General features: G+C 43.1%; 1 pseudogene; it reads right to left on the bottom strand.

Annotated features, from left to right (window-relative positions):
- Positions 1 to 16,501: 16,501 nt before the first annotated feature.
- Positions 16,502 to 17,029, bottom strand: LOC103693449 (ATP synthase-coupling factor 6, mitochondrial pseudogene; annotated as a pseudogene).
- Between the last annotated feature and the right edge of the window lie 1,241 nt (positions 17,030 to 18,270).

The raw sequence follows: 18,270 nt of genomic DNA on the forward strand, positions 1-18,270 counted from the left end.
AAAAGTCAGGCAATTCGCAGCCACAGCACTCTACGTTTATTAAACAACAAAGTGCCCAGTGTACATAGTACACAGAGAAACATACTACCAACAAGGAGAAGGGATCGCAAGGAACAGAGTCTATGTTCCTTCTGGAGAGGCTGAGCTTCTATTTGGGATATGGGATAGATATCTGTGTCTTCCCTCTGGATAATGAGCCTGCTTGCAAGAAACTCAAAAGCCCTTCCCAGAAGTTCCAGCTCTGGGGAAGCCACTCAATTTCTTAGGGGTGGAGGAGAATCTGGAAGTCTGCCATTTTATATTTTTTTCAAATAAAAGTATATTCATTTTTCTAGAGCTTCTATTCCTAATGATCTGCCTACTAGGGAGCTTCTGAAGTCCTATGGTCCATCACTAGGGGACCCTTCAACTGCCCAAGTTCCTGTCCTCATACTCTTTTGACCCCACAGAGATGGAGGAGGCTGGTTCTTCTCTTCCCAGGGTAATGTGAGTGCACTGAACTCCCAAGAAGAGGGCCTCTTTGTCCACTCTTCACTAAGGGACCCAAAGCAAGCTCCCCTCGGAAGCCGGATTGGATGATGATCTGTACCATGCCCAACTATGTCTTTGTTCATAACCAAGTGGTACTTCAAGACAGTACAAATTTCTACTTCAAGGGGAAATCCTATCATACCAAGAGCATCTCTAGAAAATATACCTCCATTCCTTACTCCAGAGGTTATATTTTGGTTTTTCAACTCCAACTCTTGTCTTCAATGTATTCTTCCAAAATCTCCCAACAAGTCTACAAAAATCACAAGGCAAGTCGAACACTCCTTTGACAGGCTCCTTTGACCTAATGGTTGCACTTGAGCAAGTGGATTAAGTTCCTCCTGCAAAGCCAGACTGTGCTTAAATATAGTTACACACATAGTAATGGTATTATGTTTATGACTATATAAAGAAAAACTTTATATAATGATAAAATGTAATTAGAGGCAGTTTCAGAGTCAAATCCCATGATGCCAAAAGAGTCAAATAGGACACTGGACTGTCATCAGTTGATTGTATGGGGGGGGGGCGAGGGGGCAGCTTGTTGTTAAAAGGTGTAGAATCAATGGGGTGAATAATGAGAAGATGCTAAAAGTAAGCTGCTCACTGAGCAACCTAGAACAGACCCAGTGACCTAAAGCAAAGCATCACATAGTATGACAAAGGCCAGCTGGTCCCCCAAATGACAGTGGATGTGAGGATGATACATGCTTGCTCACTCTGAACTAACTCAAAGGCAACCCCAACCACCTTCATCGCTACTCTTATACTTGAGCTTTGCTTCTGAACTGCCCAGACAGAAAGGAGGCCTGGGCAAGAACTGGGGTAGGAGCACTTGGGATAGGTTGGCCACCCACCCCCTAGAGTTCACCTTGATTGATGCTAATTGAGCTCTAATTGAAACCATATATCTAGGCCCCAAGTGTACCTGAAGGAGAATTTAATATCCGGGAGCCACACTACAGAGCTAGGAAACACCTCTCTCAGCACACAAGTCTACCAAGTACATTATTTGTCTATTAAACTTTCATATACCTTCAGAGACTCAACAGACTGCCCTGCTCAAGACAAAAAGAGCACAGCCTCTATTTTAGGCTGCCCTACAAAGCTGGGGTTTGACCTGGTAAGACTATTACAGTTCATTTAGCATCGCTGCCATGCACCGAGCTAATTAGAACCTGGGGACTCTTAAAAACCACTGGATTAAACAGTGTTTCCTCCCAAGCCGTTCTATACTGTGATCCAAATGGTTATGAAATTTATATTCAGTGAATAAAGAGGGGCAGGAAAGACATGGGGAGTAGAAAGGAGGAGGTCGAGGTAAATGGTAATTTTATACTGCATGAGAGGGCAAGCAAGTTCTTTGGTCTTTGGTTCATGCATTCCACCTATATTTACTGGTGTTGCCCCCTGGTGAATGCAAAGTAATAAATATTACAGATCCCAGGGACATAGCGCTCCAGGATTATATATTTTACTGATGGGAAGCCAAACATGTGAAAGGAAATAAGCACAATATTTTCAGGCGCTAAGTACAATCAAGAAAATAAAATAGGGTAGAAAGACAAGAAGTGGATTAGAGAATGAGAGCTACCCAGGGTGGATGGAGAAGGCCTGTCTCCAAGAAGGTGACATCTGAGTTAAGAATGAAGTGGTAAGGGAAAGATCCATGAGGAGCTCTGAGAAAGTCTATGCCAGAGGAGGAAGCCCCACTAGCAAATGAAGGCAGCAAAGAATTTCTAGTGCCTCGGAGGGTCTGAAAGAAGGCATTGTGGATAAGCAACAGGAAATAGAGATTGGTGAGACTGGACAGGTAAGCAAAGGCTAAATGTTATAGTCTGCCATGAAACAGAACAGAGGTGTGTGTGTGTGTGTGTGTGTGTCTGTCTGTCTGTCTGTCTGTCTGTCTGTCTCTGTATTTATGTGTATATCTGTCTGTCTGCCTGTTTCTCTCTCTCTCTCTCTCTCTCTCTCTCTCTCTCTCTCTCTCTCTCTCTCTCTCTGTGTGTGTGTGTGTGTGTGTGTGTGTGTGTGTGTGTGTGTGTTCTGAAATGGAAACCACCTCATTAAGCAGAGAAGTTGTTATAATCTAATGTCTACTTTGGAAAATCCCTTCTAGCTACTTTATGGAAGATGGGAAGAGGAAGGCTGGAAGAAGAAATGGTGACAAAAAGACCTATTAGCAGGCTGTTATGAGCATCCTGTAAGGGGACAGAGCCATAGGTCAGTGCTTGAGCACTTGTCTACTATGTGCAAGCCCTTGAGTTGGATTTTCAGTACTGTGAGATGGAGTCCAGCAAGAAACAGCGATGGCATGTGCTGGGTGGCCATAGGATACATGGGCAAACTGAAAACAGAGTCCATAGGTTTACACTAGTGCTTTTGAAAGTGTGTGAAGAGTTCTTTCTCGGGGTTTGCTCCTGAGAAGTGAGAAAGATGGGGCTGTCTTCCATAAGGCACCTTCTCAGTCTTAGCTGCATTGTTCTGCTTCTTTCCAGTGCTTACATGATTCTTGTTTATAAACTAGAGTCATTGTGTTGTCTGTGGTCCTCCCCTCTGTCTTACTTAGGGTTTCATTGCTGTGAAGAAACACCATGACCAAGGCAACTCATATAAAGGACAACATTTAATTGCGGCTGGCTCACAGGTTCAGAGGTTCAGTCTATTATCATCAAGGTGGGAGCAGGGCAGCTTTCAGGCAGGCTTGACACAGAGGATCTGCTACAGCTTGTTCCAAAGGCAAACAGGAGAAGACTGGCTTCCAGGCAGCTAGGAAGAGGATCTCAAAACCCAGTCTCACAGTGACACTCTTCCTCCAACCAGGCCACACCTACTCCAACAAGGCTACACCTCCTAGCAGTGCCTGGGCCAAGTGTATTCAAACCACCACACCCTCCAACTAAGCTTTAGAAATGAGCTTGTCAGAGTCACTCTGACCTGACTCAAGACTGAGATGTCTATTCAGTCCTTGCATCTTACCCTCCCTTGTTTCTTCAAGTACCCTGTTCCATCAGTTATCCACTTCCCTCTACTGGATTAATAGTCTATATCTATGATTGATACTTACCTGGGTCTACAGGGTCTAATTCATTTGTCATTCACCTTTGTAGCAGATCAAAGGCCTCGTCTTCGCAGGACCCTAGCATCTTCTTCCAATTCTTAACCCATTCCTTTGTTTCTCTTCATGAGAAGACAGAGAGCTCTCTACTTGCTCTCCTTCTTTCTTCACCTTCCCTCTTCTTCTCATCACTCTTCAACTGTGTAGCTGCCTCAATATGGCAACTTACTGGGGACAATAGCTGGCTGCACACAAAGGGCAAGTCTCAGAGATAACATTATTAGGCTCCTGGCAGCATTCAGCTCACTCTAAATACCAGGCTCATCCCAGGTCTCTCTGCAGCTCCTCTTCTTCCTTGTCCTTTAAAACCATTAAGACATTAGTCACTACAGCCATGTGATATCCATCCTGTTCTTGGTACTTTGGGGTATGAGCCCTTGACTCCAGTTGAGGTGAAAAATAATTTGTGAAAATAGTATTTCTCAAGCAACATCCATCCAATAGATGCCTGATACAAGGTCTCCTACCAAAACCTCATCTAATCCTCATGAGAATCCTGAAGTAAATTGTAGTTCTATTTTATTGGCAGCAATATTGAGGCTTAAGGAACTTAAGAGTTACCCAAGGTCTGACAGGCATTATTTATCAGAACTACCCTCTGACCTCATATTTTCCTAATTTCACACAGTCAGGCACTTTTTAAATAATCCCCATGCTACATTTATAATAGGAAGATATAAGTGGGAAGACTTGGGAAAAGTCAAAGGAATCTTCCTGAAGTTTTTCCAGCTGGAAAATTGCCTGTCCCTGATCCTTCTCCTAAACCAAGCTCCTCTCTGCCTTTTAACTCTAAATTAAAATTTTACCCTGTAGGACATCTCTGGGTTCCTTTAGCAATCCTGTTTCTCAGTCTACATGATCTGGGGAAGGGAACGTGATCCTATTCACCCTGTCAGAAGTCATCAGGATGAAATATGAACATGGAGCTCAGTAGGTGCCCGTTATTGCTAAGTCGTTATTGTTATTACTATCACCAAGCCTTTGTTATTATTACTGTGATTAATGGGCACCGGTTGCTAAAGGCTTTCCCAGACATGATTTTATGTGGCCCACTTCTCCTCATCCTAAGATACATAGACCACAAGAGAAAAGAAAAACAATGCAGATAGCATTGCTCCTACATAAGTAACCAAGTCGGTGCCATGGCTGCAATCTTGTAAAGCTCATTCATAATGCAAAGGTACAATGAATTCCATCCACATTGCAGCTTTCCATTTTCCCTAGCTCATTGCTCCAAGTCACACATTATAAATTGCCTTTTATGTTATCTCTCTATTCCAGTAAACCCTTCCCCTAATCCTTTTACCCTGCCCAGAGCCCATGCTCTAGGGCTGCCTGCAGCCGCCCTCCAGAACCAAATGGGCTGCTCTTTGTAAAGCTATCGATCCCTATAAAGTACTTTATTAGTGGTCATTATTATTCTGTTTCTAATCACCACTTTAATTAAAGTTTTATCATCCACATTAAAAAGGGTATACGACTTTTAATGGGCTGGATGGCTTGCTCTCAGCCAGGAAGCATTCAGGCAGAATCAGCCAATGGACTCTTAGTTAGCTTCAAGGACTTTTGGAAGCCCAGCTCTCTCCAGGAAACAGGTGTGTGCTGATGGGCAAGAGAGGAAGCATAATGCACTGGGTCTTCTCCTCAGAAGTTTCTTTATCTCCTGGTCTTGGGAACCTGGAGACACGAGGTGCCAAAGTCAATGATCACAACCTTTAAGTCACAGTATTGGAAATACTTGCCTTTTATGAATGGTCTTGTAAATTTAAAGGGAGATATTGACCAAGTCACCAAAGTTTCCTACAAGTCCACATTTCTTACAATGCCCCCTTGAGCGAAATCTACTTGTGTTGGGGGAATTCTCTACTCGCAAGGACTAAAATAATGAACAGTTGTTTCTCTGGCTGACTGTAGACATAGAAAGAATCATTTGCTGTTCCTCTACCCTACCTCCACCTAAGCTGAGTTTTTTTAAAGAGGAAAGAGCCTTTCTTAGTATTGTATAGGCAGCACCAAGCCTAGTGCCTAGAACACAGTAAGTCTTCAAAGTCGTATGGGAAGTACCTGACTGTTCCTGAGGTGAAGCCTACAAACAAAGAGTGACATGGAATGAAGTTCTGCCCTACAAGGTCATTCTCCCATCTCTTCAAGAGTAAATGAGACAGTGCTCACAGTAGCATTTTTGCTAGCAGGCTGAATGTGGAAGCAGCTGAGGGAACAAGTAAATAAAGGAGGTCTGTTAGTACATGGAACATGTAAATGTGCTACGGTGGGGAGAGAATTTGGACATGCAGACAGCTGCTAAGTAAAATGGGACAGCTACAATCTACATGCTTTCTGTAAGTAAAATTATATTGTATCACTACTTCCACTTCATGAGGTATCTGGAGTAGTGGGGTTCATAAAAGATGGCACAAGGAACATGGCCAGGGATCAGCATGAATAAGGAATGGGGAAGCTCGTATTTGGAGAGTTACTGTTTGATGAGATTCTGGTTGAGAGCACAAAAGCTCTCTCAAGATGGATGGTGGTGGTGGTTGGATGATAATGTGAATTTATTCAATGCCATTCAGTTGCACAAAAGTGTGCTTGCAGTGGCTCACTTCAGGTTGAGTTTATTTTCCCACAACTTAAAATATAGTGAGAAAGCATTTTTAGTAACTTCAGAAACCAGGGGTGTCAAGTTTCCACAGTATCCAGATCTTTCCTAAATCAGCTCTTTGGGTCCGAGGATTGACCAGCTATAGGCAGGACATGTTTGAACTGAATCTATCCTCTCGTTCTGTGGACAACGAGTGCCTATATGTATGAAAAAAATGGAGTACTGAGCTGGATATACCCATGTGCCAGGGCTATGCTCCAAAGAGACTACACAGCTGCCAGACCCAGAACCCCCATGATGTCTAACTTTTCACTATATGCAATCACCATGAGTTTCCTGAGTCACAGGAGAGCAACATCCCATGCTCAAGGCTCTGTCACCTTTACCACAGGGCCTGTTGTCATCCTGCTTCCCCAAACTCTACTCAGATCATCCCTTGACCTCTAATGATATCTCTTCCCATCCCAGACAGCCCAGATAGGCCTAGAGAGCCACCTGGAGATCAAATGCCATTGCTCCCCAAATAGGCTGGCCTTGTACAAATTGTAAAGTGTTGGCAAAAAACTTAATAAACAAAATAAAAATGTATATATCACATATCATATATAGCATATGATACACATTGAACATTATACATATGTATACTACATATTATACATGTACTACATATTACATTTTATGTATTTTGTACTGCATATTGCATATTACATATTATGTTACATAATCCTCTTATTTATTATGTATTATGTATCATATATCAGATATCATTATTTCATAGATTACATATAATATACAATATGTCTATAATTGTACATTATATATTATATGTGCTATATATAGAAATACTGTATATTATAATAAATAATATTCGTAATATACCCCAAACCTCCTCCTCTCAGACCCCCCACAGATTCATGTGTTTGAATGCTTGCCCCATAGTGATTGGCATTATTAGGAGATGCGTCCTTATTGGGGGAGGTGTGGCCTTGTTGGAGGAACTGTGTCACTGTGTCACTGGGCTTTGAGGCCTCCTATGCTCAGGCTCTGCCCAGTGAGGAAGATAGTCTCCTAGCTGCCTGCAGAAGACAATCTCCTCCTAGCTACCTTCAGATCAAGATATAGAGCTCTTGGCTTCTCCAGGGCCATGTCTGACTGCATGCTGCCATATTTCCCACCATGATAATGATGGACTAAACCTCTGAAAAAGAGTTGCCTTGGTCATAGTGTCTCGTCACAGCAATAAAATTGTAACTAAGACATAGATCTTTGTACAGCTTCCCCTAGCAGATAACTGGGTCCTACACACTCATCAGAAAGAGAAAACTCCTTAATCAGCCCATCCCCCACCCCCTCCCCACCTTAAACCATGGCAATGAGGCAACTGTTATAGACAGAATATCTGTTCCTTTTTCCTCCCCATACAGATATTGAAATCTTAACCTCTGATGTCAGGGTGGAAGAAGACAGAAGCCTTCCCTTCAGGAAGGGAGGGCTTTACCCTCACTAATTAAGAAGAGGTTGCTTCTGCCACTTGGGGACATGGCAGGAAGTCAATGGTCCACAACCAGAAATTGACCATGCTGCTGCCCTACTTGGACAGAACCAAGAGAAATAAATATCAGTTGTCTATAGGCCACTTACTCCAAGGTCCGTTCTCACAACAGTCTTCCTCCCCATGCTGGTGACCATCTCTGCCACTGACATGCAGGAACTGTCCTTTCCTCCCCTGGTGAAGGCACCCCTAAGCCTTAGCACAATGCCTGAAACAAGACAATCTCAGGCAGTGTAGTCATTCCCCTAAGAGTCCCTGGGAGAACACACAAGTGCAGGCACATTTACTTCTGTCTCTCCTGTGAGGTCTCCAAGTAGCTTTTGTAGTTTGCTTTTGACTTTTCTTCAATCCAGGCTTCTTAGTCAGCTTAAGCCGCTTCTTAATCAAATGCATTTCCCTCGCAACTCGTTCTTCATATCTTCCTTCTGAGCGGGTTGCAGACGCTCACATATAATTACCCCCTATTTTCAGCTTTGCCTCCTAAGCCTTCACAGTGGAGTTCATCCCCCCTCCCTCCCATGGGTAATTTTCGGATGTTTTCTGAGCTCTAACCAATTCCCACCCCAGCCCCCAACAACCTCTCATAGACATGCCACCGTTCACTCTCCTATTTCTTTAATTGGATTTTAATTTGTCTCACTAAACCCAGATTTACTTGGAAATTCCTCGTCCCATGCTGAAATTGCAAATTGAAATGGCATACTTATCATGTAAGGAAAGGGGAAAGGGAGGTAGGCCAAGAAAATTACAAAGGACAAAACAAGGCCAATAGAAAGAGAATCAAAGAGATAGCCTCTACTTTATTGTAAGATATTGTCACACTCGAAAACTCCAAGAAGTCCACTTTGCCCACTAGTAAGCAGGTGTTTGCCTTGACTACCTAAGGCAATCATAAAAGAACACCCGTTGATCATAGCCTTGATAAGCAAAAATGCCTTGCCTTACAGAATAGCATCAGTCACCAGGAAAGATCCCCTGAGGAATATACATCAGCCAGGAAGGATCAGATCTTCAAAAACTGAGCAACCAGTCTCAGCAGATGGCTCATCCAGTGAAGTGCTTGCTTCACAGTCCTGTGGACTTGAGTTTGAAACCTTATCACCCACAAGAAAGTCCAAGCATGGTGATGGACACCTATAAGCTCCATGCTGAGGAGGTAGAAATGGGAGGTGCCTTGGGGCTGCTGGTGGGCAAGTCTAAATGAAGCAATGAGCGCTGGGCTCAATAAAAGACCTTCTCTCAAAATTAATTAACTAATTAACTAATTAAAACAGACGAATTGAAGAGGACACCTGACATCAACCCCTGACCTTCATGTACACCCAGATATACACACAAAGGAAGCAATGGGCTACACATTCTCATGTGGGTATGTCTTCAGTGTATCATCAGGAAGAAAGATGTTGGATGGTTCTTGGTTTGTGTTGGCAGGGTACCCTCTCATGGTGGCTCCCTAAGATATTTAATTCTACCTGGTATGGGGAACTTGGTTTTATTGTAATACTTAAGCATTACACACTCTTGGATTTCCTGATTAATGGGATTCTTTCCCATTAAAATGAGAAATGAAACTAACACCACCATTGTTTGTCTCTGTTATTCATTAATTGGATAATTCTGGTCAATGATTGGAAAAAATAAGATAAATATCATAGGAAAGGAAAGACTGTATTATCTACTTAGAACTGCCCCCTGTAAAGGAATTCAATGGAAACTGGGGGAATCTAATAAAAAGTTAGTAAACAGGGTAATAAATGCAAACATAGAAACGAGCACCTCTCCTATGTAGCAGCAGCAAAGCTGCTTCTAGACTCCTCTGTGAGCGAAGACTATCAGGTCCCTAAGGTTAGGGCAATCTGTCACTCCTCAAGATAGCTAATCCAGGATGCTCCCTCACTCAGGCACTCAGCGGCTTGGGTGGTGCTCACCAGAGTACCGTATAGACAGGAGAGGTGGAAGAAAATGGCACACAGTAGCGTGAGTGCCAAAAGCAGCAGAGATCTACAAAAGGAGAATTCAGAGAAAAGGGCGCACAGCAAGCACAATGCATACAGCTGATGATGGGCATTTGGTCTGTTTTATTGGGGACTATGAAGCGTGATTCTTCCCCCACATTATTCTGTGAACCTTTAGGAAAGAGTATAACTGGATTGTTTCTTCAGATGCTTTGATATAGCAGCCTGTGTTCTGCTAAGAGGACCAGTGCTGAAATCTGAAGGGTGGTGGTTGAGATTTACCTGAATGTATGTACCAAGAGTAAACAATTAAAATGCAGTGATATGACCAAGGATAATAGTCTAGGGGCTGGAAACATGTCTCAACAGTTAATAGCTCTTCTAGAGACTGCAGATTCGATTCCCAGCATCCACATGGTAGCTCACTACAGTCCGCAGCATCTTGTTCAAGGGGATCAAACACCCTCTTCTGGTCTCTAGAGCACCAGACATATAGGTAGTACAGACATATGCACACAAAATAGAATCTTTTTCTAATATTAACAATTATAATAATATTGATAAATAGCATTAATAATAAATCATACAATGTCCACCAATACAGCAAATATGCAAGATTTCTATAACAGAAGCAATAGATGTTTATTAAGGGATATATAGATTTGAGGGAATAAGATAGTCAGTCAACAGATTCTTGGTTAAACAACTGTCTCCCAAGAGATAAGGAGAAGTCAACCAGAAAGAAAGCCATGGCCTAGATGTCAATCCATCATATAAAGGATGTTGAGTAGACACTGGAGAATCTGTTTTCTTCTGGGCCAAGGCATACGTTTAGCATTAAAATTCTTTTTTGAGAGTAAATATTTCCTATGGAAAATTTTTAAGAAAGCCTGCTGTGAGGCTCATGGAAATAGGTCAGTCATTAAGTATGGGTGAGTAGGCATGAGGACCTGAACTTGATCCTCAAGGACCCACATAGAAAACATGGCGGCATGAGCTCAGAGCCATAGCTCTAGGGAAGTGGAGATGGGAAGAACCCTGGGGCTCATTGGCCAGCTAGACAATCCAAATCTATATGCCCCAGGGTTTCAGGGAGAGATCCTGCCTCAAACACAAAGTAGAAAACAGATGAAGAAGACATTAAAGGTTGACCATAGCCTGCATGTGTGCTCACACAAACAAGTACACACATCTTTACATAACGCACAAGAAGAAAGGATAGTAAACTCTGCAGAGACACCAGTGTTCTGGGACTCATCCTCAAAATGCCATATTAGTGGGGGGGCCCTGTGGATAACATCCTCAATGTCTTTTTCTGAATTTAAACATTTTGGTGGCCTTTTCTGAACTATTTCACTTCATAAAATCACCCAGAGAAGTGCTTCTGCAGAAATTTTCATCACAATAAAGATACACAATGTGAAACCACATGTCATATCTATATTGAGGGAAGATAAACTGATTTTTCTCCCTGACCTACAACTGCCCAGCGTGTGTGGCCTAGCAGGGGTTGTTGCCCTGTTCACTTAAAGGCTCCTTTTCAAATGGGCTCATTTCAAATTTGATGTTATGCAAGTGTAAGATTAAGTAATTCACAATTGAGGTAGGCCAAATCACTCTGCATGTGCTTGAAGGCTGTTACTGCTCTCCAACAGCAATGGGCCCTGTCACTACCACCACCTTACACACAAGAACAGCAAGCCTGTGCAGGGGACACCAGGGAAAACACTAACACACAGCGTAGCTGAGACGACTCCAGGGCCAGCAGCCTCCCTTCTATCTTTAAAATGTATAATTGTTTGTAATTTTATATATATGTATGTATATATATATACATATATATATATATGGAATGGGGCAAGGGGTAGACATGGGTATAGGTGCCCACTGAGGACAGAGGTACTGGATCCGCCTGGAGATGGACTTACAGGTGGTTACCGTCAGCAAGGTGCTGGTTACCGTCAGCAAGGTGCTGGTTACCGTCAGCAAGGTGCTGGTTACCGTCAGCAAGGTGCTGGTTACCGTCAGCAAGGTGCTGGTTACCGTCAGCAAGGTGCTGGTTACCGTCAGCAAGGTGCTGGTTACCGTCAGCAAGGTGCTAAGAACTAAACCTGGGTCCTCTACCGAGCCATCTCCCCAGCCCATCTCTTCTCATCTTAACACCTTCTAAATCTCAATACTCAAGAGTAGATAATTGATTCACACACACACACACACACACACACACACACACACACACACACACACACACACGCTGCTTCAAAAACTGGCCTTCAGAAGCATTGCAGAGTGGTCAGGGCAAGAACCCCTCCCGCAGCCTCATCAGGGACCCCTACTTTCCATCTCTGTATATCAGGGTTCACAGAAGAGTTCAACTGGAAGAATGACTAGAGCAGTACATAGGAAGAAACATTTTTAAAAAAGAATTTGGAAAAAGAGAGGGAGAAAATCTTTTCGAAGTAGGACATACATTAAGACCCAAACTTTGTTCGTTTGTTTGATTTTTGAAAAGACACATATCACATACATGTGGCTGTTTTCAGGGTGTGTGTGTGTGTGTGTGTGTGTGTGTGTGTGTGTGTGTGTGTGTGTAGGTGTAGGTGTTTTGCCTACATATACGTATGTGTACCATGTTTGCACATATGCCTGGTGCCCAGAGAGGTCAGAAGAAGGAGTCGGATCCCCTGGGACTGGAGTTACAAAGGTTGTGAGCAAAAGTAGACCCTGGGCTCCAACTTCATAGGTAGCAATGAATAGCCTAGTAAGAGCACCAGTGGAAGGGGAAGCCCTTGGTCCTGCTAAGACTGAACCCCCAGTGAACGTGATTGTTGGGGGGAGAGTGGAATGGGGGGAGGATGGGGAGGGGAACACCCATGTAGAAGGGGAGGGGGAGGGGCTAGGGGGATGTTGGCTCGAAAACCGGGAAAGGGAATAACAATCAAAATGTAAAAATAAGAAACACTCAAGTTGCGGCAATGGGGGGAGGGTTGGGAGGGGAACACCCATAAGGAAGGGGAGGGGGGAGGGGGATGTTTGCCCGGAAACCGGGAAAGGGAATAACACTCGAAATGTATATAAGAAATACTCAAGTTAATAAAAAAAAAAAACTTAAAAAAAAAAAAAAAAAGAAACACTCAAGTTAATAAAGAAAAAAAAAAGTAGGTGCTGGGACTCAAACTCATTTCCTCTGCAAAAGCGACAATGGTTCACAACATCTCTCCAGCCCACATGTGACTTTTAATACAACACACATCACCAGGGATAGGAAGATGGCACACAGCAGGTAAAACGTTTGCCTTGCAATTATAGGAACCTTAGATCAGATCATTCATGTAAATACCAGGTGGGTGTGGGAACCTGCCTATAATTCTAACCAGTAGAAGGCAAAGACAGGGATTCCCTAGAGGAAGCTGGCTAGCCAGACTAACTAAATCAAATTGATAGGCTCTGGGTTCAACTAAGAGACCCTCCCTCAATAGATAAGGTTAACAGCAACTGAGGAAAACATCCAACATCAACCTATGGCTTTCACATGCATGTAACACGTACCCACACATATGCAAGCACATCTACAAATATGCACAAGCACTGCACACAGCACGCACATACACATATGTGAAAAATAGCCACATGGGAACATTACAGTATTTATATTTAGATCGTGGAAACATGAGATTTCGTTTCGTTTACTCTTTCTGGATATTTTTAATTTTCTACAATGAATATCTTTAATTTTAAAAATGTAAAGCACATAAAAATGCTCAAAAGCATTAGTCACTTGGGAAATGCAAATTAAAAACACAATGAGATGGCATTTCATGCCCACTAATGGCCATAATAAAAAAAGACAGGCAATAATGAACGCAGGCAAGGACGGGGGGAGCCAGGGTCCCTCGAGAATTGCCGTTAGGGTGTGAAATGGCGCAGTTAGCAAGCAACTTCCAGGTTCCTCCAAAAGTGAAACAGAAATTTGCCAGCCGCACGATCCAGCCATTCTGCTTCTAAGTGTGAGAAGGAAAAGTTAAATACGCACGCACACAGACTTGTACTTGATAGATCGTTCTTAATAAATAAGAACGTTCTTCTTAATTCTTTTTTTTAAATAAATCTCCTTTTTTTTCCTTTTTCTTTTTTTTTTTTTTTTTCGTAGCTGGGGACTGAACCCAGGGCCTTGCGCTTCCTAGGCAAGCGCTCTACCACTGAGCTAAATCCCCAACCCCCTTCTAAATTCTTAATAGATAGAATGTTCTTAATAGATCTTTCACAGTTTAAAAAAATGAAAATGATATAAATGTCCGTCAATTTGCACGGTAAGGACAAAGTGGTAGGCTGTATCCTTGTGTTTGTAATGCCATAATAAAGTTCGAGCATGATTATCTCTAGGGACAGCTTCCTTGCTGCCCCACCCCCACCCCCTACTACAGGCAACAAGGTGAAGCCTAGATGACTGGTCCTGTTGACTTCACATCCCGCATGGACAATATACATAGGCCATGGTGACATTTCTCAGTCACCGTGTAACTAGAAACTATAGCCTGCTTGTGTCTGTGTGTGTGTGTGTGTGTGTGTGTGTGTGTGTGTGTGTGTCCTCAGATTCTGTGCATGCTCAAACTACCTGTAAACTATAAAATCTACCTCGCATTGTCGTCTCTCCCATCATTGATCAAGTGCTCTAGGTTTTTAAAGTTTAAATTTGAATGCACAGGGAAAGCCAGTCTCCCTGCACTTGTTCAGCTGAAGCTCTCAGAGGAGTAATTTACAATTGCCCTCTATTTCCCTCTTTCTGCTCTCATTCCAACCCCTTAACACACCTCCTCTCCTCAATCCATACAAATTGCTCCTCCCGGGTCAGACCTCCAAACTGCCAAAGTCAAGGGACTTTTAGAAGATGCCCCTTCTGTGTGTTCCTGGGCACTGGACCTACTTCTAAATCATGTAACCACTCTGCATGCAGACACCCTCACAGGCGTCTGCTGACATTATTTATCTTGGTATCTTAAGCATGTAGCATATTTCTCTGAACCTGGTGGGTACTTGGTTCTTTTTTTTTTTTTTTTTTTTTTGCTTTTGTGAAGCTGAGAAAATAGACAGAGAGGAAATGTATATGACCGGGGCCTATAAGGTTGTGACCAAAAACAATAGCTCAAAGGGCATGTTAATGTTGATGTCTCTCTTCTATGAGCATTTGCTTCTCATGTGATAGTTCAAAGGAGTTTGATCAGACAAAGGAAGAGGAAGAGGAAGAGGATGAAGAAGAGACAGAGCAAGGCATCCCTCGGACCTCCTCACTCTCTGTACTCATTGGGTCTGAGAAGCCATTACCAACTCAGTACTCATGATAGACAGTGATGTCATAGGTATTCTCCACCTGGAGACTCTGCTCCTGGACAGCGCATGCTCACACTACGTGCACACCCAATCACTCATACCATTGTGTGGGACCCATGCAGGCGGCAGCAGCCTAGACAGCAGCCTATATTGTGATTTTAAGAACCTTGGCAATGTTTCTGTGACTGAGTAATACTCTCTTTCACCTACTAGCTAAAGCCTGACCGTCAGACTCAGTGCACTAGACTAGCTTAAGGGTTTTGTTTTGTTTTGTTGAGAAAACACATTCATCAGGAAGCAGCGAAACTTTCAGCTGTGGCACAGCTTCTACCCCAGCTGTGACACAGCTTCTGTCCCAGTGGAAAGGACAGCCTTTCTCCTTCCCTCAAGAAGGAGTTGGTAAAGGAAAACCATGAAATGACTTTATGAAGTAGGAAGAGGAGCCCCCAGTGTGTGACAAGGCAGGAGGAAGCTAGCGGTGTCACTGAAAATATCCACTTGACAAATGGGCCTGGAGTCAGCCTTGCAAGGTGTTCTGCTTGTGAAGGCCCAGTTCCTTCTTAAACTGCTGAAAAAGGAGGAGGAGGAGGAGGAGGAGGAGGAGGAGGAGGAGAGGGAGCAGGAGAGGGAGAAGGAGAGGGAGGAGGAGGAAGAAGAGGAGGAGAGGGAGGAAGAAGAGGAGGAAGAGAGGGAGGAGGAGAGGGAGGAAGAAGAGGAGGAGGAGAGGGAGGAAGAAGAGGAGGAGGAGAGGGAGGAGGAGAGGGAGGAGGAAGAGGAGGAGCAGGAGGAGGAGAGGGAGGAGAGGGAGGAGAGGGAGGAGGAGAGGGAGGAGGAAGAGGAAGAGCAGGAGGAGGAGAGGGAGGAGGAAGAGGAAGAGCAGGAGGAGGAGAGGGAGGAGGAGAGGGAGGAGGAGGAGGGAAAAGAGACTTAGAGATGAAAGAGTATTCTCACGTAGGAGAAAGTAGGCAGTTCATGCAAAGCGTTAACTGCTGTGCTGCCTGGGATCACGCAGCCATTAGGCTGAGCACCCACACAGAACACAGGCCCCTGCATCTCCCTCAGATACTGAATGCAGATGTGGTCCCTGCATACATTTTCTAATGGTTGTAAGGTTTTTTCAGGGCAGAAATTGAAGTGATTCGCACGGCCCTCAGGACCCCAGTATACATTTCTAGTCTCCTGTAACATTTCCCAAATGGCCACTCCATTTAGAGTCTCCAGAGTTCCACCTCCCGTCTGCAATATTGGGACCTGTATAAACAAATGTAGCTAGAGATAAATAGATACAGATAGGCAGGTGACATGTAGGTAGGTAGATAAAAGATACATAATCTATGACCATGCTTCCTGGTAGCCATGGTAACTTATTGATAGGGGCAATAGAACAATCTTTTTTTTTTTTTTGAAAACTGTGAAGTCAATGTTTATTTGAATTTTTTAGATTAGTTGTACAACTAATTCATGACAAATTACCACATGGTTTATATGTTCCTCAGGACTGGGGTTTGTCAATGACTTCAAATTTGGGATCCTCAAATTTGAAGGTAGGAAACTTATCCATCTCTCCTTTACCATACATTGTTTAAGCTCTCTGTCCAGACCTTGGTGATACTCTGGGCCAGTATCAACAGGTCCTCCAGACACCTGTCGCTTTGCTTTGTACTCTCTTACCTTGTCCACGAAGAGTTTCTGTGCAGGATCAAGTTCCTTATTAAACGCCACAGCTGTAACACCAATGTTCCTCCTCAAATGCACAGAGACTGCTGACCGAAGGACAGAAAGAGTCTGAAGATCCTCTGAACAATTGTGGTTGAGTCTGTGGTACTTGCACTGAGTCCCAAGCTGCCAGAGTTACCGCCACTACCACTGTTCTCACAATAGAACAATCTTAAGCATGAAAATATTGGTCTTTGGCCCAAGTTTCTGACAATGTTCCTAATCATTTGAAACTTTCCAGGACCTTTTGTCCTAGTAGTCCGACACTTTGATGGGCTCCTGGAGCTTTAGAGTAAAGCTGTAGTCAGGACAACTGGTCATGTGGTTAGAAGACTGTATCCTACAGCCCCACCCCCATTCTTCATTTTCCTTTTTCTTTTACTTATTCAACAGCATTTTTATTTGCTTGTTTTTTTATATTTTTAATTAATAATTACATCATGTTGGCTCTTCCCTTTCCTCTCTTCAGCCCCTCGCATGCCCCAACACTCTCAAATTGATACTTTTTCTTTGATTATTATTAATGTGTGTGTGTGTGTGTGTGTGTGTGTGTGTGTGTGTGTGTGTGTGTGTGTGTGTAGAAACACAAATACAACCTTCTAAGTCTATTTTCACTGTTTGTGTGTGTATAGTTTCAGGGCTGACCACTCTGTATTGGATAACCAATCAGAAAGTTCATGCCTAGGAAAGGCTGACTCTCCCTCTCTCTGTACTCATTAATTACCTGTGGTTCTTTGTCTAGGACCCTTCCCATTCATTGGCATCTAAGGGGTAGACAAGGGTTTAAGGCTGAATTGATCCCAATGGCCAATTAACAATTAGTCACATAATAATGATTCTGCTAATTTTGCCCATGCTATGAAACTTCTGTCAGAAACCCAGAAAGACTGGATCAGAAAAATTCCAAATAGAAAAATTCCAAGTAGCTGAAGATGTGAGGGATCCTGGAGGGTGGGCATGGGGGCTCCACCACCCCTCCTACCTTCCTTGGCTCACCCCTCTCATCCATCCTGCTTGTGTCCTCCCCTGTCCTTTGCAGTCAATGTGTAGTGTCCCCTGTGTCTGTGAGTCACATGAAAGTTATTTGAACCTCAAGAACAGGTCATAGGAGCTAAACAACTTCTATTCAAATCACAACATGGGGCTGGAACATATGTTTTACACATTATTACATTTAAACGAAACTTCATATTTCCTATATGATCTACAGTAGGCAGAAAATAGTCTCCTGGCCCCAGGTGAGGACATTATTAATGCACTGCCCTCTTTGTCTTCCTGTTGGACCATGATTTCTTTATGTCTTCCTCCAGCTTATAAATCTAATGCATATTCACCATAAAAAATTTATCAAAATGGGAAGTATAAAACAGAAAGCAAATAATAATAACAATAATAATAACAATAATAACAACAACAATAATAGTAACAATAGTAATAGTAATAATAACAATAATAGTCATAATAATAA

This window comes from Rattus norvegicus, chromosome 10 (assembly GCF_036323735.1).
Source record: "Rattus norvegicus strain BN/NHsdMcwi chromosome 10, GRCr8, whole genome shotgun sequence".
Lineage (NCBI taxonomy): Eukaryota > Metazoa > Chordata > Mammalia > Rodentia > Muridae > Rattus > Rattus norvegicus.